Source organism: Pyrus communis, chromosome 14 (assembly GCF_041283825.1).
Source record: "Pyrus communis isolate YQ-2024b chromosome 14, ASM4128382v1, whole genome shotgun sequence".
Classification (NCBI taxonomy): Eukaryota; Viridiplantae; Streptophyta; class Magnoliopsida; order Rosales; family Rosaceae; genus Pyrus; species Pyrus communis.
The window spans coordinates 17,819,698-17,847,175 of NC_142578.1; the positions used below are offsets into that span (position 1 = coordinate 17,819,698).

General features: G+C 39.6%; 1 pseudogene across 1 annotated transcript; it reads left to right on the plus strand.

Moving 5' to 3' along the window:
• Nucleotides 1-16,443: 16,443 nt before the first annotated feature.
• Nucleotides 16,444-26,923, plus strand: LOC137712188 (arginine-specific demethylase JMJ20-like; annotated as a pseudogene). Its single transcript, XR_015955657.1, has 9 exons — nucleotides 16,444-16,697; nucleotides 21,236-21,359; nucleotides 21,617-21,628; nucleotides 21,828-22,056; nucleotides 22,386-22,556; nucleotides 22,831-22,993; nucleotides 23,106-23,218; nucleotides 23,467-23,542; nucleotides 26,317-26,923. The product of XR_015955657.1 is annotated as an arginine-specific demethylase JMJ20-like (transcript).
• The last annotated feature ends 555 nt before the right edge of the window (nucleotides 26,924-27,478 follow it).

The following is a 27,478-nucleotide window of genomic DNA, read 5'->3' on the forward strand; positions in this document are numbered from 1 at the left end:
CAAGAATATAAATACTTTATTTCTTTAAAGGAAGAATTTGGTTACAAAGCCTTATTACAAAATGAGCAAAAACAAAGAAGGCTTCAAGTACAAAAATGGAAGACACTACTTGAAAGCTATGGTCTTAAAACTACAGCGACGATCTTCAAGTAAGCCTTCCAAAGTCTTCAAAGTCTCTACATCAGTGGGAGACAAGGTGGGAACTTCCATGGCTGTGCCTTTCTCTTACTCTAGGCATGAAATCTCCCCTTGATGCTGAGAAAGTGTAGCTTCTTGCTCCAAGAGAACACCTTGAAGTTGTGATGCTTCCGTTTCCAACTGCTCTCGTTCATGTGCCAATGCTTCTAGACGTGCCTGAACAAAAGCTAAAGAAGTCCTTGTGACTTGAAAACCTTTTGATGCAACTTGCTGAGAAGACCGAAGTTAGGCAATTGATAAGTCTATTACCGCAAGTTGTTGAGCTCTAACCTCTAGACTCAACTTCTTAGAGGAAATAGCAAGCAAAGAAGAATACTCAGTTGCGGCGACCATCAGTTCGACAATCTTGACTCTCAAGAGCGAGGAATCCACGTTAAGGTTGTCAATCGCAGAAACAAGCTTCAACAAGTCCTCCTTGAGCAACGCAAGGTCCTCTAGTGGGCACTTCGCAATCCTCTTCTCAATATGGCTCTTAATATCTACAACCACACAAAGGTTGATGCAATGGATGAGCTGCTCAGTGCCACTAAGGTTCGGCCCTCTGAGAGAGATCTCGGAGCTAACTGGCAAAGGTGTTGGACGCATAACGGGCTCTTGCAAACCTTCACCTACACACGGAAAACTTGGGCAACTTGGCGAGTTTGGAACAAGCTCTGCTCCAAGCAGATCCCCAATCTCTTCGTCTATGGGTAGATTATCTCCAAATAGCATCTCCGTAAAGTAATGAACACCCATGTTGGCCAAATCAATGGAACAAGAAGGCCCAACCTAAAGAAGACAAAGAAAGGTGTTAAAATTAAAAATTAAAAAAATTAAAAAATTAAAAAATTAAAAAAAAAAAAAAAAAAAAAAAAAAAAGCAAGCTAAACCAAGGAAAGTATAACAAATCACAAGAAAGAAGGAAATACATACATCTTTCTCAAGTGACACACGACCATCAAACTGGGGAGGCTTGAACACTTTCTTCTTCTTATGACAAAAATTGACATCACTGTCATCCTGAGCACCTTCAAGCGGTCGCTTGTTCAAAGCTTGTTGACGCTACCGCAAAACAAGTTCATCTTGATGCGAATCAACTTCGTCACCCACCTCTTTAGAAGCATCCGAATGATGAAAAGACAAGCATTGGTGTTGAAGAGCTAAAGTCGCAGGTCTATCTTGCAAATGAGTTGCACTCACACAATCAAAAGGTGCCAGCTGCATAGGAACCGCAGAATAACCCTCTCTTGGTGCATTATTGCGTGAACGAGAAGAATTGGTGTCATTTACCATCCCCAAGTCTTCACGATGTACCTTTGACCACCAACCTACGTAGGCACAGGTCATTAGGTTACTTTTAAACTCATCTTTGGCTGGCTGGGTGATAAAAGCATTTGTGAATGCACATGTACAACGCTCCCAATGCATATACAAGGCTTGCAAGGATTCCAACTGTGTATTTTCTTTTAGCTTGTCTGGCACATGTTGGACAAAACCAAACTGCCTACTGAAACGGTGCGGACTATGCGGCTAAATGATACATCGGTCTTTTTGCCGCAACGAAACGTACCCTGAATTAAGACTCGTAAAATAAGACAAGTCTGAAAAACGAAGTTGTGAATCATCTACGAGGACTCGCTATGTAGAGCCAACCTGGCCAGATGATCCATCCTCAAACCTTCACGGCTTCGAAACACCGTTTGCGCTTGCAAATCATTAAGGCTCTTTGCAGAAAGCACACCACAATACGTTGTCATCAAAGGCCCCATCTTGACTGAAGTTGGTGAAGAAGACCCTGACTTGTCCAACGTTGATGAAGAAAAATGAGTGCCAAAGTACACACCCAACCAACCGTACACATAGTGGTAAAGAAGTATTGCAACACAATCTTCGATGCTCACCAAGTTCGAAGCAACACTCAAGCCATCATAAATATTGGCTAGGACTGGAATAGCGAGGCTGAAATATTCACATGCAGCTATCTTGCTAGCCACTTTGAAGACTCTGGGGATGATAAAGTTGACGTCTTTGGGGAAAACAAACTTACAAAGCCAACAAGCAAAAAAAAAAAACAGGTAGGTAAGATTCTTCTACATTTTTTGACACTACGCAAAGATCCTCAAACGCTTTCAACTCAACGGGGGTACGGTACCTAGGTGAACCAATGGCACTTGACGGGTCTGAGTCTCCCTTTGGCTTAGTGGTCTTCTTGTGGCCACTTTTCTTTAAAGGCCTCTTGTACTTCATGGCATCCCAATACCAAAATCGGATCCATGAAGATATCTTCACGCCTGACTTACCCTGAGCCTCCTATGAAAGCTTGTGATATGCCCAAAACAAATAGTGACAACTCGCAGGCAAACCTCGACTATTGCGATAAGAAAATTCCTCTATGCAGGAACAACCTCATCTTAAAGCTTACCCTAGATTGGCAAACCTCCTATTTTGTGAAAATCCCAAAGAGAAATCGACATCTCTCATTGTGACATGTGAAGTGTGTTGGTCGCTGAACACCAATGCTTAAAGAATGCACGAAGGATGGAAAGATGGCGATCATAACTAAACAAAGATGCATACACAGCATGATAAAAGCCCATATTGGTAAGAAAATCTTTGGATCAGCACAAGACATCTTCAAGCCACTCCCAATAAAACTCAACAAAGACAGCTTCTCCAGTAGTCGACAAAGTGATATTCCAAGTTACAGCTCTATTACGGATATGATCACCAAGAAGCTCAAACGAAGCCGGTGAATTGTCAAGAACATGGTGCGAAGGATTCAAGATAAGAATTATCGATATACACACTTTCTTCTTCGTATTTGGTTGACCAAAATTTGCCACCTCCCAAGTACTTCAGAAGACCACAACGATATGCATCGAGTTGTCTTTCGCAGGAAGAATAAGTGCCTTAAGGCTAGTCAATGGCGCACAAAGCTTCAACATCGTTCCCCTATCTTGCAAATCGCCTTACTTCGCAAGAATGGTGATGGTATCACTCTTAAAGCATTTGAAAAATATCATGGCTACAACGGAAAAAAAAAAAATTAAAAAATTAATTAAAAAATTAAAAAATTAAAATTAAAAAAAAAAACAACATAAGCACAAGGTGGGACGACAAGAAAAAAAAAATTGCTTCACTAAAGCATAGACATGCGAGACAAACCTCGTGAGCGTTGAAGGATGACGATGACAAAGTCACAACGAACAAAATAAATCACCTACAAAGCTTGAGTAGCATAGCAAAGAGGGCAGCTATAAGACGGTCCTTCAAAGCATGCTACAATAGCAAAGAAAACCAAAGTGCTATGCAATTGCACTACGCAACCTCACAGCGATTACGTAAGCAGTTTCTTGCTTGCACGGCAACGTCACCACCGAGGGAAAACTGTGACCAAAAGGCATAACCCCACTGCAGTCTTTTGCATAGCACCACACGGTAAAAAGTGACGCATTGCAACAAGCTCCAAGCAATCAGCTCATGGCAGCAACAACAGCAGCACACACGGAATAGGAGCAAAGACAATGCACGACAATAAATTATGAAGAAAATACACACCCAATTGTCCTATAAATAGGGGTCAATTGCTTCCTAATGCTATAGGGAGAGTACATACCAAATAGCAAAAGGAAAATCAAAAGAAGGAAGTACGTTCCAACCAAAAGAATGAAGCATATTCCAAGCAAAAAATGGCAAGTTTCAGCCAATCTGCGCAAGCAGGATGTTTTTGGTGATAATTCAACTTTCCAAAGGTGTCTTGGTGCAAGGCCAATTGGAGAAGGAAGCTAAGAGGCTGATGATCATTGTATCCAAATTTCATAATTTTCCCTAAAACCAAACATTCCAGTTCATAAAGTTATTCCCACGGAAGTTGTTTTCCCGTCAGAATTGCGCAGCTGTGGGCACATGACAAGTTGAAGGCTTTCCTGATTTTTCCTAGTGGTGTGCGCTATATGCCTGAAAACATAAGAGATAAAGCTACGTTTTCCATATTTTTACAGAATTTTCTAGAAGAGAAATTAACCTCAAATTTGGCATGCAAATCAGATGACATGTTTCCCAAACCAAGGACAAATCTTCAAGTTTCCCAAAGCAAGGAGAAAAATACCCTCCTTGCTGTGAAAAAAAAACAAAGGAAGGGGAAAGAAAAATACCCCTTGGCCGAAAAAAAGAAAAGAGGAAAGAAAAAACAATGCAAATCCTACTAGCCCAAGGACAAGCATTAAATCTTTCCAAAACCTTGAAGGAATTTACCAAAGCTTTCTAACACTTTGAAGGAAATCACCCTCATTACTAAAATTGAATGAGGTTCCTACCTAAGGAAAGAAAAACATTTTTTCCTACGACGACAAAGGAAAAAAAATTCAAAATACACGAAATGTATTTTGTCAAAATTATGAAAAATCAATATGCACGATAAGTATGTGCCGATTTATCCATTTTCAAAATTTCATTTCTTTCAAGATCAAGCCTCTACGGCCCTTGAAGAAATGTTTCATTCAAGAAATACGCCTCAACAACCATTGACGAAATTAATCATCTCAGTTCAAGAAATACGCATCAACAGCCCTTGAAGAAATGTTTTGTTTCAAAAACACGTCTCCACGGCCCTTGAAGAAGCAAACTAATTCAAGATCAAGTCTCAATGAGAGTTAGAGCCTTCACATTGCGGCACTTCAAAACACGTTTTCTACATGTGATAAGCACATGCCTACAATGCGCCTTGAAGTGGGGGCATTTGTAGACATGTAAATTTTGTTTCATACAAATGATGCATCATAAAGCTCCACGTGGCATATGACTCATCACAAATGGACAAGTCATCAATGACATGTGGCAAAATCAAATAAAGGAAGTGTAAAACATTCCCAAAATTCGGCAAAAGGGAGAAAATCCCCCTTAAAATCGGCAAGGGGTCCAAAATCTCTCAAAACCTGAAAGAAAGCCAAAGCATCTTCACAAAACAAGCAAGAATTAAAGATTGCTCACAAAATAGGAAACAAGGCCTATAAATTTCGGCCAATATGAGGAAGGTGGCTGAAATTAAGACATAAAACATGCCTAAATTCCCCCATGGATGAATCAAGACACAAATCAAGGCCAAATCCACCCAAAGGCATGGCTTTGGAAGTCTATAAATACAAGGTCCCAAGACACATATAAGGGCCAAAAATTCTACATTCAGAAGAACCTCTGCATAAATCTTTGACTAATATGCTGCCAAAGCTCTATTCGAAAAACGCACAACCAAAATCGAAGCTTTCATTCGACCAAAGCCGAAGCGCTCCCTTAAAAAATCAACGAGCACTTATGCCGACTCCTTCAAGACTTTGTTGCAAGCTTAGAACTTGTAACGATGTTCGATTCAAGATCAAGTCGCCAAGACCCTTGAATCAACAAAATCCCCATAAGTGGAAACTATTTATGAAACTAGATCAAGAAAAAAAATTATTTATGAAATTAGACCACAAAAGAGACATTATTTATGAAACTGTACAAATTGTTATACACTATTTATGAAACTGTACAAATTGTTATACACTATTTATAAAACTTGACCAAGAACTAGGCACTATTTATAAAAACTGAATGAAGAACTAGGCTATTATTTATTAAAGTGGACCAAGAACTAGTCCACTATCTATGAAAGTAGACCAAAGAACTAGGCTACTATTTTACAGTGTGGTTATTTTACAGTAATTCTAGAAATAGTGTAGATTATTTTGGTTCAGATTCACAAATAGTGTGGAAATTTATTGTAGTTCCAGAAAAAAAAAAAAAAAAAAAGTGTTTTTTAGTTCCCTTCCAGAAACGTTGTGAGTTATTTTGGTTCAGTTTTCAGAAATAGTGTATAATTTTGTCGTAGTTTCAAAAATAGTGTGGGTTATTTTGGCTCAGTTTCACAATTTGGTTCAATTTTCATACCAATGCCCCCTTAACATCACCTTTGCCATAAGTCATACACAAACCTAAAGGTAAAAACTATCCACGCATTGTTTCAGGCTCAAAACTTAAGGCAATCGTTCAATCGTTCGTCCAAGATTAAGTCATTAGGATCCTTGGATTAACAATCAACCATCTACATCAAATTTGAGAACTGAATCAGAGGAAAATTGTAAACAGAGATTGTAACCCTAGAAAGTCATCAATACAAATCTACTTTGTACATGTGTTCTCGTTTTATTCATTACAGAATTTTCGTGTTTACAAAGGCATGCATTGGGTTACATTACATCCTTCAAGGCATAAAGCCAAGAACATTTGAGGAGTTGGCAACTCGATCCCATAACATGGAGCTAAGTATCACCAATCATGGGAAAAATGAGCCAATCACCGACTTCAAGAAGGATAAGTTGTTTGCTCCGAAGGTGGACAAGAGTAGCAAGAAGCCCGCCAAGGAAACTTTTACCGTCAACACTACCTTTATCAAGACCTCCTATGCGCCCATAAAGATCTCCTCCAAGAACAAAGTGAAGGAGATGAAGAGAGGTAAGCCTTTTCACAACCAAGACAGGTATAAAAACACCTTGAGGAAGCTGGAGCTTAAGACGTACCCTTTTCCCGACTCTGACATGGCTGCAATGTTAGATGACTTGCTGAAAAAAAAAGGTGATCGAGCTACCCAAATGCAAGCACCCCAAAGAGATGAATCGCGTTAACGATCCTAGGTACTGCAAATACCATTAGCAAGTGCTTAGTTCTCAAGTAGCTCATCATGAAGCTTGCATAACAATGGAAAATTGAACTTGACCTTGAAAACATGGCCGCAAAGCACCTATCAACAATAAAGAAGGGTGGACATTGGTGACCTATAAAAAAACAAGGAAGACAAGACCACAAGCCACACGGCCAAAGGTGGAACAGATGAGAAAACACCACCATCACAACAATAGGAAGACCAAAATAAGCGTAAAAGCTGCTAAGCCAACATACGTAGGGGAACCTATGGAGCAAGAGTCACGCATTCCTGTAACCTTACACGAGTACTTCCCAAATGATTTCTTCCAACAATGCACTACCGCTGCTTGCCACATGGTTGAAGTGGAGATAGAAGAATCCTCAAAGGGCAAAGCTATCGTCGTCAAGGAATAGAAGACCCTCACGCCCAAAGATGGCCTGCCTGCACACTTTAGCATCGAGGAAGCACTACGGCTACCCAAAGAGATGTGAGAAGCACTAGTAGAGATCTTGGTGAGTCCCAACAACAATGAAGTTCAAGATAATAGGGATGAAGGCTTGAAACTTCTGCCACATAAATATGCCACATATTAGGCCTCCCATAATGCAATCAACTTCACCGACGAAAAGTTGCTGCTGGGATCAAAGCCTCATAACCGCCCTCTCTTCATCTCTAGGTACGTGAGGGAGCGCAAAGTCAACCGCATACTTGTGTATGGTGGATCGGCCATAAACATCATGCCAAAGTCAACAATGACTACAATCGGCATCAAGGTGGATGAACTATCCTAAAGCCGCCTTCTAATCCAAGGTTTCAACCAATGAAGACAAAGAGTGATGGGCATGATTTGCGTGGAGATGACCATTGGTGAACTCAAATCAAGCATGATATTCCATGTAATTGATGTGAGAACCTCTTACAACTTATTCTTAGGAAGGCCTTGGATCCACGAAAATGGAGTAGTGCCTTCCACCCTTCACCAATGCTTAAAGTTTTACCGAGAATGAGTGAATGTGATACAAGGCGACACCAAGCCATTCACCGAAGCCGAATCACACTTTGCGGATGCCAAGTTCTACATGGATGAAGACATGATGCCTGAAGTTCTTCCAAAAGAGATCAAATCCACAGGCAAAACCTCACCTAAGCAGGAATGGCAAACCATGCCCAAGAAGCAAGAAAGGGAAGTCATGCCATCTTCAAAGAAAAACGATTATGAGCCTGCTAAGCCCGCAATAACCAAAAGGAGTGTGATGCCCTTAAAAGGACCAAACACACCCGTCTTCTAATACATACCAATGTCGAGAAGAAAGAATGGACAATCCTCATTCGAAGCTGGAACAAGCAAAATCGACACACAACTGCACAAGGACGGTGTAAAGCTACTTAAGACAAATGCAGTTTTACCTCTGACATAGCTAGGTGAGGCTAAAGTTTCAAAACCATCACAAGGTTTCCTTAAACCTCTACCAAAGGGGGAGGAATTAAGCTCTTTTCCAACCAAGAAGACCGAAGAAGGTTTCGACCCAAATGCCTACAAACTCATATCAAAGGCTGGGTATGATTTTGCCTCCCCTTTAAATCTTGGAAAGAAGAATGCAAACACCGTCAACGACAAAGAACGTGACCTCACCAAGACTGAGAAGAAGTTAAAGGAGCATTGTTACAAAGTTGACAACAATAAAGATGGACTTGGCTTCACATCGAATAAACCCATGAAGATTTCAAGCAAGGCGAAGAACATTAACGCTCAACACATCAGCGTGAGCGTTGAACAAGAGTAAGAGGAACCTAAACCTACACTTGGAACGTCAACCTTCGATAGGTTGAATCATTCAAAACCCAGAATTTCGGCACTTGATCGCATTAGTAATCAAGAACAAACTTTCGTCTTTTAATGGCTTAACACGCCAACACCCCAAAGCTTTGTTTTTTAAAGTTTATCAAAACCTAAGGAACAAAGAAACACGGCTAGCTCTCTTCTACAACAGTCGGCCTTGGAAAGACTTGAAGAAACCAAGAAACCTTCTAGAAAGAGGAAGACAATGCCAGTGGAAGAAAAACTTGACGCTCTAGAAGAAAATGACGACGTTCAAAGTTGATTCCTTTAAGGATGAAGTGCCAAGCAACCTTGGAGGTTAACATAGAAGGACAATTGAAGATAAGGAGGTGCACCATCATCCACATTGGCCAATCTTCAAGCCAACAAGCCAAGAAGATGGCACTGAAGAGGAGGTCCAAGATGTCTTCCACATCATGATTTAAGAAGACAAAGAAGACGAAATCCCCGAGGAAGACGTCACTACAGTGCCACCATAGCTCGAGGATGAGGGGCAAGCCATGGTTGATGATCTCAATAAGCTTAACCTAGGCACAAGCAAAGAGCCAAAGCGTATCTTCATAAGTGCACTACTAAGTGCGAACAAGATCGAAGAGTATTACCAACTACTAATGAAGTACAAAGACGTCTTTGCTTGGACCTATAAAGAAATGCATGGCCTTGATCCTACCATTGTCGTGCATCACCTTGCAGTCAAACCTGGAATGCGGCCAATAAAGCAAACTCAAGGATATTATCGATCCAAGCTCATCCCACAAATTGAGGCCGAGATTGACAAGCTAATCAAAGCAAGCTTCATTCGAGAAGTGCAATACTTTAAATGGATCTCCAACATCATCATTGTCCTTAAAAAATCTAGATAAATACGTGTTTGTGTAGACTTTCGAGATCTCAATGATGTTTGCCTAAAGGATGACTTTCCCTTGCCAATCATTGAAATCATGGTGGATACAACCACTGGCCATGAAGTTCTATCATTCATGGACAGCTCCTCTGGATACAATCAAATTGGAGGACATTCATGTGTCGCTTGGCATGTTCGTGTCAAAATTTCAGAAATTTCTACCAAACGGTTATTTTCTGGTAATTCAATAAAGGAGCAGTGCGGGTTATTGAAAAGTAACGTTTTTGGGCTTAAATGCAATTTAGCCCAAGATGATTCAGATGGGTTCGTGGCCTTCTGGAGAAGTGTTCAGGATGCTTCAAATTCAGTTATTTTGGGCTAATTTTGAAGACTCCACCTGCAGCCACCTTGCTAGCCACTTTGAAGACTCCAGGTTGGATAAAGTTGACGTCATTTATGGGGAAAACAAACTTACAAAGCTAACAAGCTAAGAAAACGGCTAAGTAAGATTATTCCACGTGCTCTGACGCTACGCCAAGTTCCTCGAACACTTTCAACTCTGTAGGGGAACGGCACCCAGTTGAACCAATAACACCTGACGGATATGAGTCTCCCTTTGGCCTGGGTGTCTTGTTGCGGCCGTTTTTCTTCAAGGGCTTCTTGTACTTCATGGCACCCCAATACCAAAATCGGATCCATGAAGACATCTTCACACCTGACTTACCCTAAGCCTCATGGGAAAGCTTATGATATGCCAAAAATAGATAACAGCAACTAATAGGTAAACCTCGGCTATTGCGATGAGAAAATTCCTTCATGCTAAGAACAACATCGTCGTAAAACTTACCATGAATCGGTAAGCCTCCTATCTTGTGAAGATCATAAAGTGAAATCGACATCTCCCCTTGGGCTATGTGAAGTGTGTTAGTCATTGAACACCAATGCTCAAAGAATGCACGAAGGATGGAAGGATAGCGATCATAACTAAACAAAGATGAGTACACAGCGTGATAAAGGCCCATGTTGGTAAGCATATCTTTGGATCGGCTCAAGACATCTTTAAGCCACTCCCAATAAAACTCAGCAAAGACGGCTTCTCCAGTAGTCGACAAGATGCCATTCTAAGTCATATTTCCATTACGGATGCGATCACCAAGAAGCTCAAACAAAGCTGGTGAATTATCACGAACAAGGTGCAAAAGATTTAAAATAAGAATACTCAACGTACACGTCTTCGTCTTCGTATTCTAACGACCAAAATCTGTCACTTCCTAAGATACTTCAGAAGACCATGACTTGATATGCATAGAGTTATCTTTCACAGGAAGAACAAGCATCTTAGGCTTAGTTAACGGTGCACAAAGTTTCAACGTCATTCCCCTATCTTGCGAATCACCTTCTTTCTCAAGAATGGTGATGGTATTACTCTTAAAGCATTTGAAAAATACCATGGCTGCAACAAAATAAACAAGACAACATAAGCATAAAAGTGGGGAGGCAAGAAACAAAATTGCTTCACTAAAACAAAAGACATGCGAAACAAACCTTATGAGCGTTGAAGGATGACAATGATCAAGTCGCAACGATGAAAAGAAATCAGGGACAAAAGCTTGAGTAGCACGGCAAATAGGGTAGTTACAAGACAGTCCTTCAAAGCACATTACAGTAGCAAAGAAAACCAAAGTGTTACGCAATCGCACTACACAACCCGGCAGCAGGACTACACAAATAGTTTCTTGCACTGTATGGCAACGTCACCACCGAGGAAACTGAGACCAAAAGGCACACACTTAATTGCCCTATAAATAAGGGTCAATTACTTCCTAATGCTATAAAGGGAATACATACCAAATAGCAAAAGGAAAATCAAAAGAATGAAGCACATTCCAGCTGCAAGTTGGAAGCAAATTCCAAGCAAAAAAGGCAACATATTTTCGGCCACAAGGAGAGAAACATGTTGTTTTTGGAACAAATATCAACAAAGAAAAGAAAAGGAAACAAAGAAATAAGGAAAAGGCTTCAAAATTTCCCAAACATCAAGGGAAAGTACCTTTCCTTGCCAAGATACAAGAGGAAATCCGTCCAAAGCAAGGACAAGTCTTCAAGCTTCCCAAACCAATAGGGCAAACACTCTCTTTGCCATGGAAAAATAAAAGGGAAAGAAAAAAAAAATGCAAATCCTACTCACCCAAGGACAAGCATTAAAGCTTTCCAACACCTTGAAGGAAATCACCCTCATTACCAAAATTAAAGGAGGTTCCTACTTAAGGAAGGAAAAGCATTTTTACCACAACCACAAGGAAAAATCCAAGTCTCAAAATGCACCAAATGTATTTTCCCAAAAATTATGGAAAATCAATACGCACAAAAAATATGTGCCGATTTGTCCATTTTCAAAATTTTCATTCAAGATCAAGCCTCTATGGCCCTTGAAGAAAATTTTCATTTCATTCAAGACCAAGCCTCAATGGCCCTTGAAGAAATATTTCGTTCAAGAAAGATGCCTCAACAGTCCTTGACGAAATTCATCATTTCAATTCAAGAAATACCCCTCTACGGCCCTTGACGAAATGCATCGTTTCAATTCAAGAAATACGCCCTTACGGCCCTTGAAGAAGAAAACTAATTCAAGATCAAGTCTCAACGACCCTTGAGTTAGAACATTCACATTGCGAGACTTCAAAACACGTTTCCTGCATGGGACAAGCATATGCCTACAACACGTCTTGAAGTAGGGGCATTTGTAGACATGTAAATTGTGACATCCCACATCGCCCAGGGGAGTGATCCTTATATGTATATTCTCATCTCTACCTAGCACGAGGCCTTTTGGGAGCTCACTGGCTTCGGGTTCCGTTGGAACTCCGAAGTTAAGCGAGTAACGCGCGAGAGCATTCCCATGATAGGTGACCCATCAGGAAGTTCTCGTGTGAGTTCCCAAAAATAAAACCGTGAGGCCCAAAGCAGACAATATCGTGCTACGGTGGTGGAGCGGGCCCGGGAAGTGGTCCCCCCCGGGGCTGGGATGTCACAATTTGGTATCAGAGCCTAACCCTGGTCGTGGTGTGCCGACAAGGACGTCGGGCCCCTAAGGGGGGTGGATTGTGACATCCCACATCGCCCAGGGGAGTGATCCTTATATGTATATTCCCATCTTTACCTAGCACAAGGCTTTTTGGGAACTCACTGGCTTCGGGTTCCGTTGGAACTCCGAAGTTAAGCAAGTAACGCGCGAGAGCACTACCATGATGGGTGACCCACTGGGAAGTTCTCGTGTGAGTTCCCAGAAACAAAACCGTGAGGGTGTGCTGGGGGCCCAAAGCGGACAATATCGTGCTATGGTGGAGTAGGGCCCGGGAAGTGGTCCTGCTGGGGCCGGGATGTGACATAAATTTCGTTGCATACAAATGATGCATCACAAAGCTCTATGTGGCACATGACCTATCACAAATAAACAAGTCATCAATGACATGTGGCACAAATCAAGCAAAGGAAGTACAAAACATTCCCAAAATTCAGCAAAAGGGAAAAAATCTCTCTTAAAATCAGCAATGGGTCCAAATTACTCCCAAAACTGGAAAGAAAACTAAAACATCTTCATAAAACAAGCAAGAATTAAAGATTGCTCACAAAATGGGCAACAAAACCCTATAATTCGGCCAAAGTAAGGGAAAGTGGTTGAAACAAGACAAAAAAACATGCCTTGATTCTTTCATGGACGAATCAAGATATAAATCAAGGCCAAATCCATCCAAAGGCATGGCTTTCGAAGTCTATAAATACAAGGTCCCTAGACAAGCATAAGGGCCAAAAATTCTTACATCCAGAAAAAGCTCTGCATAAATCTTTGAAGACTAATACACCACCAAAGCTTTCTTCAAAGAACGTGCGACCAAAGTCGAAGCTTTCTTTCAACCAAAGCCGAAGCATTCCCTTGAAGAATCAACAAGCACTTGTGCTAATTTCTTCAAGACTTTGTTACAAGCTCAAAACTTGTAACGACGTTTGATTCAAGATTAAGTCACCAAGACTCATGAATCAACAAAATCCAACATCAACACTACCTTTGTCGCAACCTAAAACCTATGGTGAAGACTACCCACGCATCATTCATCCGAGATCAAGTTATCGCGACCCTTGGATCAACAACTTACGCATCTACATCAAATTTGAAGACTAGATCAGAGGAAAGTTGTAAACAGAGATTGTAACCCTACAAATTCATTAATACATATTTACTTTTTAATGTGTTCTCGTTTCATTCGCTGCAAAATTTTTGTGTTTATAATGGGTTCATGCCATCTGCCTTTGGATGATGGTCACTGCCATGAGTTTGATTCAGCTTGTGAAGCTTATGACCTGGTAGATACCCATGGAATTGCCAATAAGTATCCTTAACATGATCAAGTTGATCATAGTAAGAGCAATGTGGACGATTACAAGAAAAACCTGTTTGTCTATCTTTTTTGTTGCAAAAATCTTGTCGATCTCCCTTGGAGAAACTATAATTAGGACTGCCTGATCGAACAGCCATGGCAGCAACTTCTGTCATGGCCTTGGTCACACCAATATTGCAGTGTTTCTCCTATTGAAAAACTGATGCATATGCTTCATGAACTGATGGAAGTGGATTCATTAGAAGAATTGGTCCTCGGATTACACTGTAAAACTCATTAAAACTCGACAAACATTGCATGAGTTTGTTTCAATCATTGTGTGCATCACATGTAGATGACTCAATATAAAAGGTCAATTCATCCCATAAGGCTTTCAACTTCATATAATAAGTAGCCATAGACAACTGTTCTTGAGTCAAATATGCAATCTCCCGTTGAAGTTGAAAGATGCGGGGAGCATTGCTTTGAGAGAATCGTTCTCAGAGATCTTCCTATATCGCACAAGTCGTCGTATAATAAAGAACTTTGTCTCCAATCTCGCCTTTCAAGAGTGTTAACGATCTAAGCAACAACCATGTCGTTGCAACGCTACCAAGTCGGGTATTCACCAGAATTCGCTGAATGAGCTTTGAGAGTTCCATTAATGGAACCCAATTTATTTTTGGCATTCAGAGAAAATGTCATGGTGCTACGCCATGCATGTCGCATAATTATCCCCACTCACAGACTTTGGAATGAACATCAACCCCCAGATGATCAGAGTGATGAAGAAAATAAGGGTTTGAATCTTCTTTGTCACCCATGGAAGATGGCGGGTTGTTCTTCGAAGTTTGCAACACGAGAAAACTTAGGGTGCAGCAAAAAGAGATTGTAGCGGAGAAGAAAAAAAAAAGCTAGGGTTTTAAACCTGCTCTGTATACCATGTGAAGAAAGAATATTATGATAAAGAACTGTCTCGAACGAATGATTTCATTGATCTGAATAGTACAATATATAAAGGAGCATTCTCCTAATAAATCTCTAATCCAATAAGACTCACAATAAAAAATGAATTACAAATTAAATACAAATCTTTTCCTATATAATCTTAGAGAATCCTAGATTTGGTGAATATCTTTTCCAATGGTTTCAAAGCTTTCAACTGAACTTCCATCGAAGTGATGTAACCTTGTTCCTTGTCTCTCTCCCCTCATGCCCCACAATGAAACAAAATCATTTTTATGAAAACTTATTTGTATCTTAAAAAATACATTTTCTAACTGCATTGGAGCCTAATAATGTTTTAATTACCTGTTTAACGTGACTATGAACATCACTTAAGTTGCAATAAGTTAGAATCAATCACTAATAAATTCATAAAAGCACCCACCAAGTTACCCCCCCTCCCCTCGCCACTAATAACAAAGATTATGACAAACTTCAAGTTCATAAAAGCCACCCCCCCCCCCCCAAAAAAAAAAAAAACCACACGCACAACTTCTTATTTTACTTAGGATTAATAACAACTGGTCTAAAACAAGATGTTTCGATTATGAGCGAAGTATTGACGTTACTGATGTTATGTAGATCATACAGTCGATCCATAATAGTAAGTTTTCACAATTGAATAAATTTAAAACTTAGTATTAAACCATAATTAGTGAGTGCACAATAACAAGCACTTGTACGGTTTTTTTCTTTCCTTCAAATACTCATGTTTTTATACTTGTTAATAATACAAGCAGCATAGAAATGCAACATATTTAGGCGTAACTCAAAACTTTACAAACCTCAAACTTTGGTATGTTTTGCCTAGTTCCTCATTCGAAACCAAGCACGAGCAAACACGCCTATGCAGGTCCTATAATGTCCACCAGAAAATTCTATAACCAAATTCATAAGCAAGAGACCAACATCAAAGATAAATAACTTGGTTTTCCGGGGAATCTCTCCCATCCCCACTCGTGGGGTTTCCATAGCTGCTGGAACCGGGAAAGCTTTCTTGGGGGCTAAGTTAGGTACCAATCCTCATGTTTGAACCATCAAGTGGCTTCCCTCGGCAGAGAAAGACATGGTCAAATTGAACATTAATAGTTCGGTGTCTAAGGATCAGGCTGCAACGACTTTTGCTATCTCTTGAACGAAAAGCCACAGCAAGGGAAACCTGCAACCACCCTAATTTTCAATAGCAGTAAGTCTTATCACTGCTCCTTCCTGCAATCTTCCTACGAGTATCATACTTCCTGCAGTACCATGCTACTGCTCCTAGAAACTAGGGTTTTTAGGTGACTTTTTGATGTAAATCTCCTTAAATCAAGGAGTGACTTGTAATTAGTCAAAATCCATTTATTTAGTCCTTAAATCAAGGAGAAGGAGGCGTGTCCCTTCTCCCTTGTGTTTTGTTTGCTGTTTTACATTATGCTCTTGTTGTAAACACATATTATTATTGGAAATATATCAAAATTCATTTTTCCACATGGTATCAGAGCAGTGTCCTTCTTAGGCCTAATTCTTCTCAGCCAACAATATGGCAGAAGAAAATTCAGTCAATCAAGAAGCTAAGAGCTCTCTTGCCTCATCGGCTACAAATTTCTCTGAGGTTGATATCAACCCAAATCAAAGACTCAGTTCATTTTTGCTGAATGAGTTTGATTATCTTCCTTGGTCAAAGGCAGTTACTTTGGCTCTTAGTGGAAGGGCCAAGCTCGGCTTCATCAATGGAGTCATTCAAGCATCAGAAAATTCAGCTCCAAATTATGAAGCATGGTTGTGCAAAGATCAGTTAGTTATGTCATGGTTGCTAAATTCTAAGGAGAGGAAAATTGTTGAAATTTTCAGCTATTCTAATTCCTCACAACATCTATAGGACCAAGTGAAAGAAATGTATGGCAATCAAAATAACTCGACCAGTGTCTTTCAACTCAAGAAAGACGTTGCAGCTCTTCAACAAGAAAACAAGTTCTTCATGCAACATCTTGGCAACCTTACCCTTATGTGGAATGAGCTAGATGTCTATCAACCTCACATCACAGATGCGACCGTGTTGTTAAAAAGAGCCGAGGAGGACAAAAATTTTCAACTACTAGCAAGCTTGAGCTCGGAGTATGAAGACTTAAGAAGTCACATTTTGATGACTTCAGAGCTTCTGTCTTTCTCGAGCGTGTGTGCCACCATTTAACATGAAGAAGTCAGAAGACAGGTCATAAGATTGGACACCAAAGTTCTCACGCGAGAATCTCGAGCGTATGCCTCGAATTACCAATCACCTGAGGTGAAGGTTTACAAAGCTAAACACCCCGACTTGAAGTGTGATCATTGTCTTAGAATTGGCTATCACGGGATTGGTCACACCAAGGATCGGTGTTGGATACTTCATCCCGAGCTGAAACCAAAGGTCAACAAGGACATCAAGAGACCATACAAAGTTGCTACTAGTTCACCATACAAAGTCAGTCTTATGGCAAACTTCGTTGAGTCTACTTCAAATAATGTCACTACTGATGGGCTATTGGATTTTACTTCAAGTCATGTTGCTCTAATAAATGAATTTGCTTCATTTCTTCAACACAAGAAAGAGAATGGAAAGGTTGATGAGGCAGTGGTGACTGAATCCGAGAAGCATTTTGTTTAGCTTGGCAAGTTTGCGGGGTTTTTAGCAGAGGCTGAAGGTGTACCACATGAAGCTATCCCAAGTATTTTCCATGCTTTTTCTACTGCTCTAAATAATAGTTGTGTGCATGATTGTTGGATCATTGATTCGGGTGCCACTGATCACATGACAAACCAAAGAACAAACTTGCATGAATTTCAAAATATGTCATCTCAAGTGTCTGTTGCTAACGGAAAAGGAGTCTTCGTTATGGGTAGAGGAAAAATTATGTTAATTTTGAACCAAGTTGAGTCCACTACCCTATATGTCCTTGCCTTCCCTTTTCAACTTCTTTCCATTGGAAAAAATTACCAAAACTTTAAACTGTCTTGCAATTTTCTCACCAAAAAATGTGATTTTTCAGGACCTAGTCACCGGGAAGGCGATTGGTGAAGGTTTCTTTCTCAATGTTCTTTACTATTTGCCAAGAAATTGCTCACTGTCCAAAGGCCTCCAAGTTAGTGCAGCCTCAAGTTCAAAATAGCCCCAAGATCCACATTTATGGCACCAACGTCTAACACATCCATCCACACCTATTTTGTCTAAGTTATTTCCTACTATGTATCAAACTCTTATCAAGTGTGACACTTGTAATTTCTCCAAATTCGCTAGACTACATTTTAATTCTTCCTTGTCTAGAGCTAGTAAGCCTTTTGAAATTGTACACTCAAACATTTTGGGTCCAATTAATGAATCATTTGATGGCTACAAATATTTTGTGACATTTGTTGACGATTTCACAAGAATCACTTGGTTATATCTCTTGAAATTCAAAAGTGAAGTGTTTACTATGTTCAAAGACTTTCACAACCTTGTTACTACTCGTTTTGAGTCCAATCTTCAAATATTAAGGTCGGATAATGGCACCAAATACATGTCTAACAACATGACACAATGTTTGAGCATGCATGGCATATTTCATCAAACAAGTTGTGTTGGGACACCTCAACAAAATGGGGTGGCCGAGAGGAAAAATAGAGACCTCCTAGAGAAGACACGTTCTCTGATGCTTCACATAAACATTCTTAAGAATTTTTGGTCACAAGGCATGCTCACTGCCACATATTTGATAAACAGGCTTCCAAGTCGAATTTTGGGGTTTAAATCACCCTATAAAGTTCTTAAAAATCGGCCCATAGATTTGTCACATTTAAAAGTGTTTGGATGTGCATGTTTTGTGCATGTTCAAGCATCTCATCGTGATAAGTTGGATCCCTGATCTATTAAGTGTGTGTTTTTGGGCTACTCTTCAACTCAGAAAGAGTATAAATGCTTTAATCATGTTACTAACAAGATTGTGGTGTCTCAAGATGTAAAATTTGAGGACTCCATTCCTTATTTTCACAAAGGAACCGCATAGTCAAGTAAAGGGGAGACTTGGGAGGATTTGATTCCACTGCCTAATCCTAGTGGGGATATTAACTTAGACTATCTTCAAGTTGATGTCGCTCATGCTCCTGCTTCCGATGCCTCTCATTCTCCTAATTCTTCAAGAACTTGCCATGTGCCACATTCTCATGGCGAGGCCATAACAACATCTCCCAGCCGTCAAGAGGTTGACCCACTTCCAGTTAGAAGAAATCCTCCATGAGCATGCCAACTTCCACCTAAACTGCTGGACTATGTTACCTATGCAACACGGCATCCAATCACTCTTGCATATCATCGCTATTCACCTTCCCATGCAGCTTTTCTCAGTGTTATCTCAAACCACCATGAACCCAGGGAATTATGAGCCCTTAACGACAACCACACTTGGGGTGTCCACCTCCCTTGTGGCAAGAAAGTCGTGGGCAGTAAGTGGGTCTACAAGCTCAAATTCCATTCTGATGGTTCTATTGAGCGTTATAAAGCACGATTAGTGGCTCGGGGCTTTACTCAAACATATGGGGTGGACTACAAGGAGACTTTTGCGCTTGTGACCAAGATGAATACAGTTCGGGTTCTTCTTTTTGTGGCAGTTAACCAAGGTTAGTTCTTATTCCAAATGGATGTGAAAAACGCATTCTTGCATGGGAAACTTGAAAAAGAAGTATATATGCAACTACCTCCCAGACATCCTCAAGCCTCCAAAAATGGCCTTGTTTATAAACTTCACAAAGCCATTTATGGAAATGGACATGAAAAATGCATTCTTGCATGGGGAACTTGAAAAATAAGTATATATGCAACTACCTCCTGGACATCCACAAGCCTCCAAAAATGGCCTTGTTTATAAACTTCACAAAGCCATTTATGCGTTAAAACAGTCTCCTCAAGCATGGTACGCTAAGTTAAGCTTGGTTTTGGAAGAGGTAGGAATCTCTAAGAGTAATGCAGATTCATCCTTGTTTATTCGCATAGGTTCATTGGGTAAATTGGTGGTGTTAATTTACGTCGATGATCTTATCATAACTAGCGACAATATGGACGAGATTGTGATCCTCAAATGGTTTCTTCATCAAAAGTTTGTTATCAAAGATCTTGGTAAGCTAAACTACTTTCTTGGCATTGAGATGGCAACTTCCCATAATGGACTGTTTTTTAACCAAAGAAAGTATGTGTTGGATCGTCTTTAAGAGGTCGGTATGCTTGATTGTAAACCAGTCACTACTCCTTGGATTACAAGCTCAAGTTGGACATGGTTGGGGAACTTCTTACTCACGTAAGTTACTATCAACGATTAGTTGGTAAACTCATTTATCTTACTATTACACGACCTGATATTACTTATGTCGTGAGTCTTATTAGCCAGTTTATACATGTTCCCACTGTTACACATCTTCATGTTGTTAAAAGGATACTACGGTATCTCAAAGGGTCCATTAGGCATGGTAGTCTCATGAGAAATAATGGTTCAACCCAAATACAAGGCTATACGCATGCAGATTGGGCGGGCAATGCTCTCAATGGAAAGTCAACCACGGGTTATTATACTTTCGTAGGTGGTAATTTGGTCACTTGGAAAAGCAAAAAATAGAATGTCATTGCTCGCTCTTATGCTAAGGTAGAATATCGGGCAATGGCTTCCACTGTGTGTGAACTTATATGGCTCAAGAGTCTTCTTTTTTATTTGGGGTTCCCTAGCAATGCACCAATGCCCCTCATGTGCGACAACCAAGCTGCGATGCACATTGCATCCAATCCGATCTTCCATGAACGTAACAAGCATATTGAGGTGGATTGTCATTATGTGCGAGCTCAAGTTCAGTCCAAAGTTATTCAAACTCTCTTTACTCGTAGCCATGATCAATTGGCTGATTTGTTTACCAAGGCATTGCCAACTACACATTTTCAGCACCTTCTTGGCAAGTTTATCTCCATTAATCTTATGGATCCAGCTTGAAGGGGAGTCTTGAACGAAAAGCCACAGCAAGGGAAACCTGCAGCCACCCTAGTTTTCAGTAGCAGCAAGTCTTATCGCTGCTCCTTCTTGAGAGCATCATACTTCCTGCAGCAACATGTTGCTGCTCCTAGAAACTAGGGTTTTTAGGTGACTTTTTGATGTAAATCTCCTTAAATCAAGGAGTGCCTTGCAATTAGTCAAAATCCATTTGTTTAGTCCTTAAATCAAGGAGAATGTGGCATGTCCCTTCTCCCTTGTGTTTTGTTTGCTGCTTTATATTGTGCTCTTGTTGTAAACACATATTATTTTGGAAATATATCAAAACTCATTTTTCCACACTATCAGAAATTATGATGGCCAAGTTGTGGATGCGGGTGCCTTCAATCTTAATGGGATCACTATTTCGTTTGCTGAAGCGATGTGCTTAAAAGAAGGACTCAAGTTTGCTCGATCCAAGGGCTTCCAAAAGGTAATGATAAGAGGAAGACTCCAAGCTTGTATTGAGGCAGTTCAAGGAAATTAGGAGGTTCCTTGGAAGATTAGAACTATCATTGAGGATGCACGTTGTATTGCTTGCTCATTTAGTCAAGTGGTGTGGAACCATATCTACCAGGGAGGCAAATTTGTCGCGGATGCCTTAGCTTACCTGGGTCTTTCGGTTGAGACTCCTCACATATGGGATAATTGCTTACCCTCTATTGCTCTTAATGCTTTTAATTTTGACAGTATTGGAAACAGGTGTTCTCGTGGTTTTTCTCCTTAATGAATTTTGTTTTGATAAAAAATAAAAAATAAAACTTCGGCCAAATTTGGGCCCTTTAAAATCACTTTGGACCTCCCCGGCCCGGCCTGGCCCAACTCAAGTCGTCTTCCCGAAATCAAAGAGGGCGCGCAGAGAAACCGAACGTTGGAAATCCGAATTAACTCGCTGAAGTAGAATAAGCTGGGAGAAGAAAACGTGGGTATTCAAATTGGGGGGCAAATAGAGAAGGGGAGCGGGAAAAAACTGGGGTACAACGAGTTCGTGGGGAGGTACCTGGAGAAAAACCAGCCTGTGGTGCTCACAGGTCTCATGGACGATTGGGGAGCTTGCAGATTGGGTCACCGACAACGGCCAGCCAAATCTTCAATTTTTCGCTACCCATTTCGGAAAATCCAAAGTTCAGGTACTAAATTTCTTGCAGAAATCCGATTTAGTGAAATTAAATATGAATTACGAAGTGTGTTTAGAAGGAATTAATCATAATTAAGAAGATTGATTATGTGGTAATTAGATATTAGCTAATCTATCAGCCCTGTTTTGTTTTCTGTAGTTAAAGATTCAAGCTTGGTATTTTTGGTGTAATATTTCAGTGCTAAGTAGTTTTTAGGTGATGTATGATTGTCATGATTAAGAAGTATGTTAGAGGAATTAATCCTAAATTAATCCTAATTAATCCCACCACCCCTTTTATTTTGTTTTGTTTTTTCTGTGGTGATATTTTGTCACTTATAGGGTGCAGATTGTGGTACTAGAGAATTCACACATCAGAAGAGAATGGAAATGACCGTTGCACACTTTGTTGAGCAATGGCTCGGGGACCCCATTCAGGAGCATAGTTATGCTTCAAGTCATGAAGCTACGAGCAAGGAGTTGCTGTATTTGAAGGACTGGCATTTTGTTAAGGTGCTAGTTAGAAGCTTTGAATTCACCCTTTATTTGCGGGGAATTTTGGGGCAGTTGAGGAGTTAGTTTCCTGGTGATTTTATGCTTTGATATCCTTGTTACTGTCTGCCTCGGGTGTATGTGGGCTTTGCACATGTACTTGGGACATTCAGCTCTGAGAGTCTATCACTTTGCCCGTATCAGACTATCAGTGTGTCTAGTATAAGGTAACATCTCAGATTTCTAGCTTAGTCCCCTGACTTGTTCTATCATCCCTTGGTATTCTGATCTCCAGGAGTACCCAGAATACCAAGCATACACAACTCTGGTGCTCTTTTGTGATGATTGGCCCAACATGTATCTTGACAATTATCACATGCATAAGGATCCCAACATTTACTCAGAAAATAACGAAGCAAGTTGCTCAGATTATCGTTTTGTTTACATGGGAGCAGAAGGTTTGGGAATATTTGTGATACATTCATTCGGTCTCTCTCACTTTCTAGTCATAGGTATGATCTAAGTCAAAATTTTCAAGGAGATTTAGCTCCCTTTCTGTGGTTTATGCAGGCACTTGGACTCCTCTTCATGCTGATGTTCCAGGTCATATAGCTGGTCAGCGAATGTGTGTGGCAAAAAACGGTGGCTTTTCGTCTCTCCTTCTCAAAGTCATCTTGTGTTTGGCAGGAAAGTTTACAATTTCCTGCACTAACAGTATTCAGAGACATCTGTGTTGGGAGTCTGGGACACTGGATTGTGTATTGCTTTGATAAATGAAGCATATTATAGAACTCTATCTCTTTCTTTCCCTCGCTTGAACTTCAGGAATATGAAAAGCTGTGTATATAATATCTTTGATGATGTTGGTGAAACAAATGTTCCCGGCTTTGCATCTTTTTTTTTGTGTTGAAACCATATGTTAATCTATTGAGCAGGCTGTCTGGTTGGAGTGCATTCAAGAACCAAATGAGATTATCTTTGTGCCTAGCGGATGGTATCATAATTTGGTATTTCTTCTACTTCTTCAAGTTTGTTTCGCCCTATCATAAAGTAGAAGTATGAAAGCATGCAATGATTATAAGAGGTTTTCCAAGTAAATCACTCTCCATTTGCAGTGTGACCTTTATAGCCACTATAACAGAAAACTTATAGCAGTATGTGCCTTCTGTTTAGCATTTTACATTTGCCTTTGGCTGATTGAAACGGACTTGGCCCTGCTTGTTTCTTGATCTCAATATCCAGGATCTTGTTTTATCTCAAAGCTTCATGTAGTGTAAATCAAGTTGTCATTTCAGCCTCTTGCAACCCTTTCTTTTCAATCAAAATAAAAAACTGTCTTCATGCTTGATGAATGATGTGAAAATTATATTGACACACAAATTAAACCCTATTTGTGACAATTGTAGTATAAATTCAAGTAGGGATCGTTCTAACCGGGGATTAACTAGGGATGCTAATCTACTCTAAACTGACTTAAAAACACAAAATTAAACTTTAAAACACTAACCTAGACCTATATGACTCAAAACAACTTAAAAAGACTCAAAACAGCCCAAAACACATAAATAGACTCAAACTAGACTCTAAAGGGTGATTTGGACGAAATTTAACTAACTTAGACTCAAGACACTAATTTGGACAGATTCAAACTCTTTTCTAACTAATCTAACACACTTAATAAAATGGGGAATTGATTTGGACGAAATTAATTAAAATGGACAGATTGTAAACTAAACAAATTAGGCACTAAATTAGGTGAATTGAATGGGAAAAAGACTAGTTAGAGGATCCTTCTCCACACATGCACATATGTAACACAAATTGATTTCCAGATTTTATCCCTTTAAACCATGAATGACAATGCCCCAAATTAATTGTGAAAAGCACAAATTAACTTTCAGATTTTCCTAGTTTCATTGAATTGGATGGAATACTCATCGACAATCAAATTATTCTTATCAAATTCCCTACATGAACTGCATATAATAGAGATAAAATCAAAGATCATTAAGCTTTTTGAAAACCCTAAGCATTGACTAGGCATTTGTAACTATGAATTGCATGATACTCTTGCCTAGAATTTACTTAATACAATCATGACTAGTGATTTCTACTACTTATGAATATAAGGTCATAACGATTAGGTGAAATTCCCTTATATCCTAGCATCAAATTCATGTATGAAAACTAAGTATGCATCCTTAATCAACACACAAGAACAAGTTCTCAATAAATCAATTAAGTAAATCACATCCACAATTCATATAAAACATATGCCCATGGCTTTGAATTCACCTCTAACTAAGAAAAACTTAGTTACACATGTTCATAACAATTGAAAAGCAAATTAAAATAAACATGGAAACGAAACAAGGGAAGAAAGAACTCTGAAAGTCTCCAATGGATGCAGATTTCTTGCAGCACAAGATGGTCTTTCTCCTATGGAAGCCACGGCACTCCTTCTCCCTAGGACTTGCGGCACAAAGTGTATTTCTGAATGGATGGTGAATGGGTTGAATGAATGAATGATTTGAATGATGAATGGCTGCCTAGGGTGTCCAAGCGGGTGCAGCACAATAATAGACATATATATATATATAGCATGGCCGAAACCCTAGCAATCAGATTTAGGGTTAAACCTAGCTGATATAAGTGTTTAGGGCCCCTAAGTTGCGGCAAGGATTTGGGAATTAAGTCTTAGCCCAATTAATCTCAGATATGGACTTATACAATCCAAATCCAAGAGAAAAAGGGCCAAATAAAATCAAAATCCAATCAGAAAAAGGTTTAAGAATTTTCGTCCAAAATTGGGCCGTCTAGAAACTAAGTGTTTTATGGCTGATTTTGGGTGTTCTAGAAGGCATAAAAGAGGGGGAAGGTGTGGCACCCTTTTAGGGTCAGATAGGGCTTCTAGAAGTTAGGTTTTTAGGTCCACTTGCAGCTAGGATTAAGGTAGAACAAGATTAGGTTAGGATAAGATAAGGTTGGATAAGGTTTTGGATAATGTTTCCTCTTTTCTTGCACTTTCCTTATCTTCTTTGTCATGAACTTTCCTTTTCTGATTTGTAGCATGTTTCTAACCTCTTTTGCTCCAAATTCGTCCATCCACCTTGCTTCATATACAAGCTATCCAAAATAAGCCCAAAACTGCTCTAAAAGGCTCAAAATTGCCTTTTCTTGCCAATTTTGTCATTAGGACCTACAAACAAACGAAAATAGCTTAAAACACTCTAATAAGTAGTTATTAGCTCACTAAATGTAAGGAAATAACATAACTAAGTAGCATAAATATGCTCCTATCAATGAACGGATTTTTTTTCATCTTATTTGTGTTCATAATACTTTCAGGAAGATGCAATTTCCATAAACCACAACTGGTTCAAAGCTTATAAGATTTGTTGGGTGGTAAGTGGAACACTACTGCCAGAGTCTCTCGTGTATTAAATTTTAACCATTCCATGTAAAACTAATGATGCTAGTGTTCTAGTGGCACTAATTTATATCTATTAAATTATAGTGGGATTTTCTTTAGAGAGACTACTACTACAAGGCTATGGAGTACATAGAAGACATCAAGGATGTAAGGTCTCTGCCAACGGAACCTTGCCGCTAATACAGCTAAAGTGCAAACTTTTGAAGAAAGCTTAAACTCAGTAGATGACAGTGTACCGTATCCTAATATTCTAGCAGATGAACCTGCAATAACCTAAAGCTTTGTTTAAATGGGGGTGGAAAAAGGAAAAATCCCAATCTGCTTGCTAATTTTTTCTTTTTAATGCAGGCATGAACTTCAGTGATTTCTTAATCTTCCTAGCACGGTTCTCTTTGGCCAACTTGATCCAACTTCGTTATCATGCTAGAAAGAACGGAAATCACAATCGGAATTCATCTGCATTAGCCCATGGATTTGCATACCTCTAGGCGTAACAGCTAAAGGAAGAACAGGCTCGCAGAACAGCCAATATTATGGCAGAGTCCACAAAAGCCATATTCTAATACATAGTCGTTGAACAGATTCCATGACTCATGAGGACAACTAGTTTGAGCAAAATTTGAGATGATAGCTCCCCACATGACAATAGGTGCTCATTTGCAAAGTCTCTTTTCCTAATCAAGGAGTCAAATTAAAATATTTTTTGGTTTATTTATAAAGTTGAGTGGGTTAGAATGGGATGCATCTATATGTTGATTGTTACATAGGGATGGGCAAAATACCCACGGGTATGGGTAACTGCGGTTACCCGCCCATTTCAAACTCACGGTTACAATTATGGGTAATCGTTACTCGTGAAATTTAAATAGGTGGTTATGTGTATTACCCGCGGTTATAAACGGGTACCCATTTAACTGTTTATTTTAATATATTTGCTAACAAATCTTTGAACCCATCTGATGTTATATGAATACATGGAAATAATACCAAATTACAAATCAATGGTTTGTGAACGAAAGACTTGTATCTATACGTAGTTTGTGGTGGGAGGGGAAGATCACATTCATTTTCTCATAAAATGAAGGGGAAAAAAAAAGATAATAATGCTTGAAGAGGGCATTAGTATTCATGCATGTTATCCTTTGCGAAGGTATTGTCTTGTAAAATTAAGAAATTGTTGGGCGAACAAGAGATGAAACAAGCACTTGATTTTGGCTCAATTTGTGCCATTTTGGATTGTCATCCATGCATATTATCCTTTGCGAATGTATTGTCTTGTTACTCTCACTCTTTTTTGAATATTATGAGTGTAAAACTTTTAACTTATATATGGGTAGGCTCTGGTAAAAGTTTAGAGATTTGAGTTTTGGTATATATTCAAGGTGGTTGTGGATTTTCTAGGAGTTGGATGATAAAAAAGGGCAAGGCTTTGGGAATAGTTGAGCTATATTGTGTTGTGCCTTGTCTTTGGTTTAAGAGTGTTCCGTGAATTTCGTGAGGGCTAGGTAAT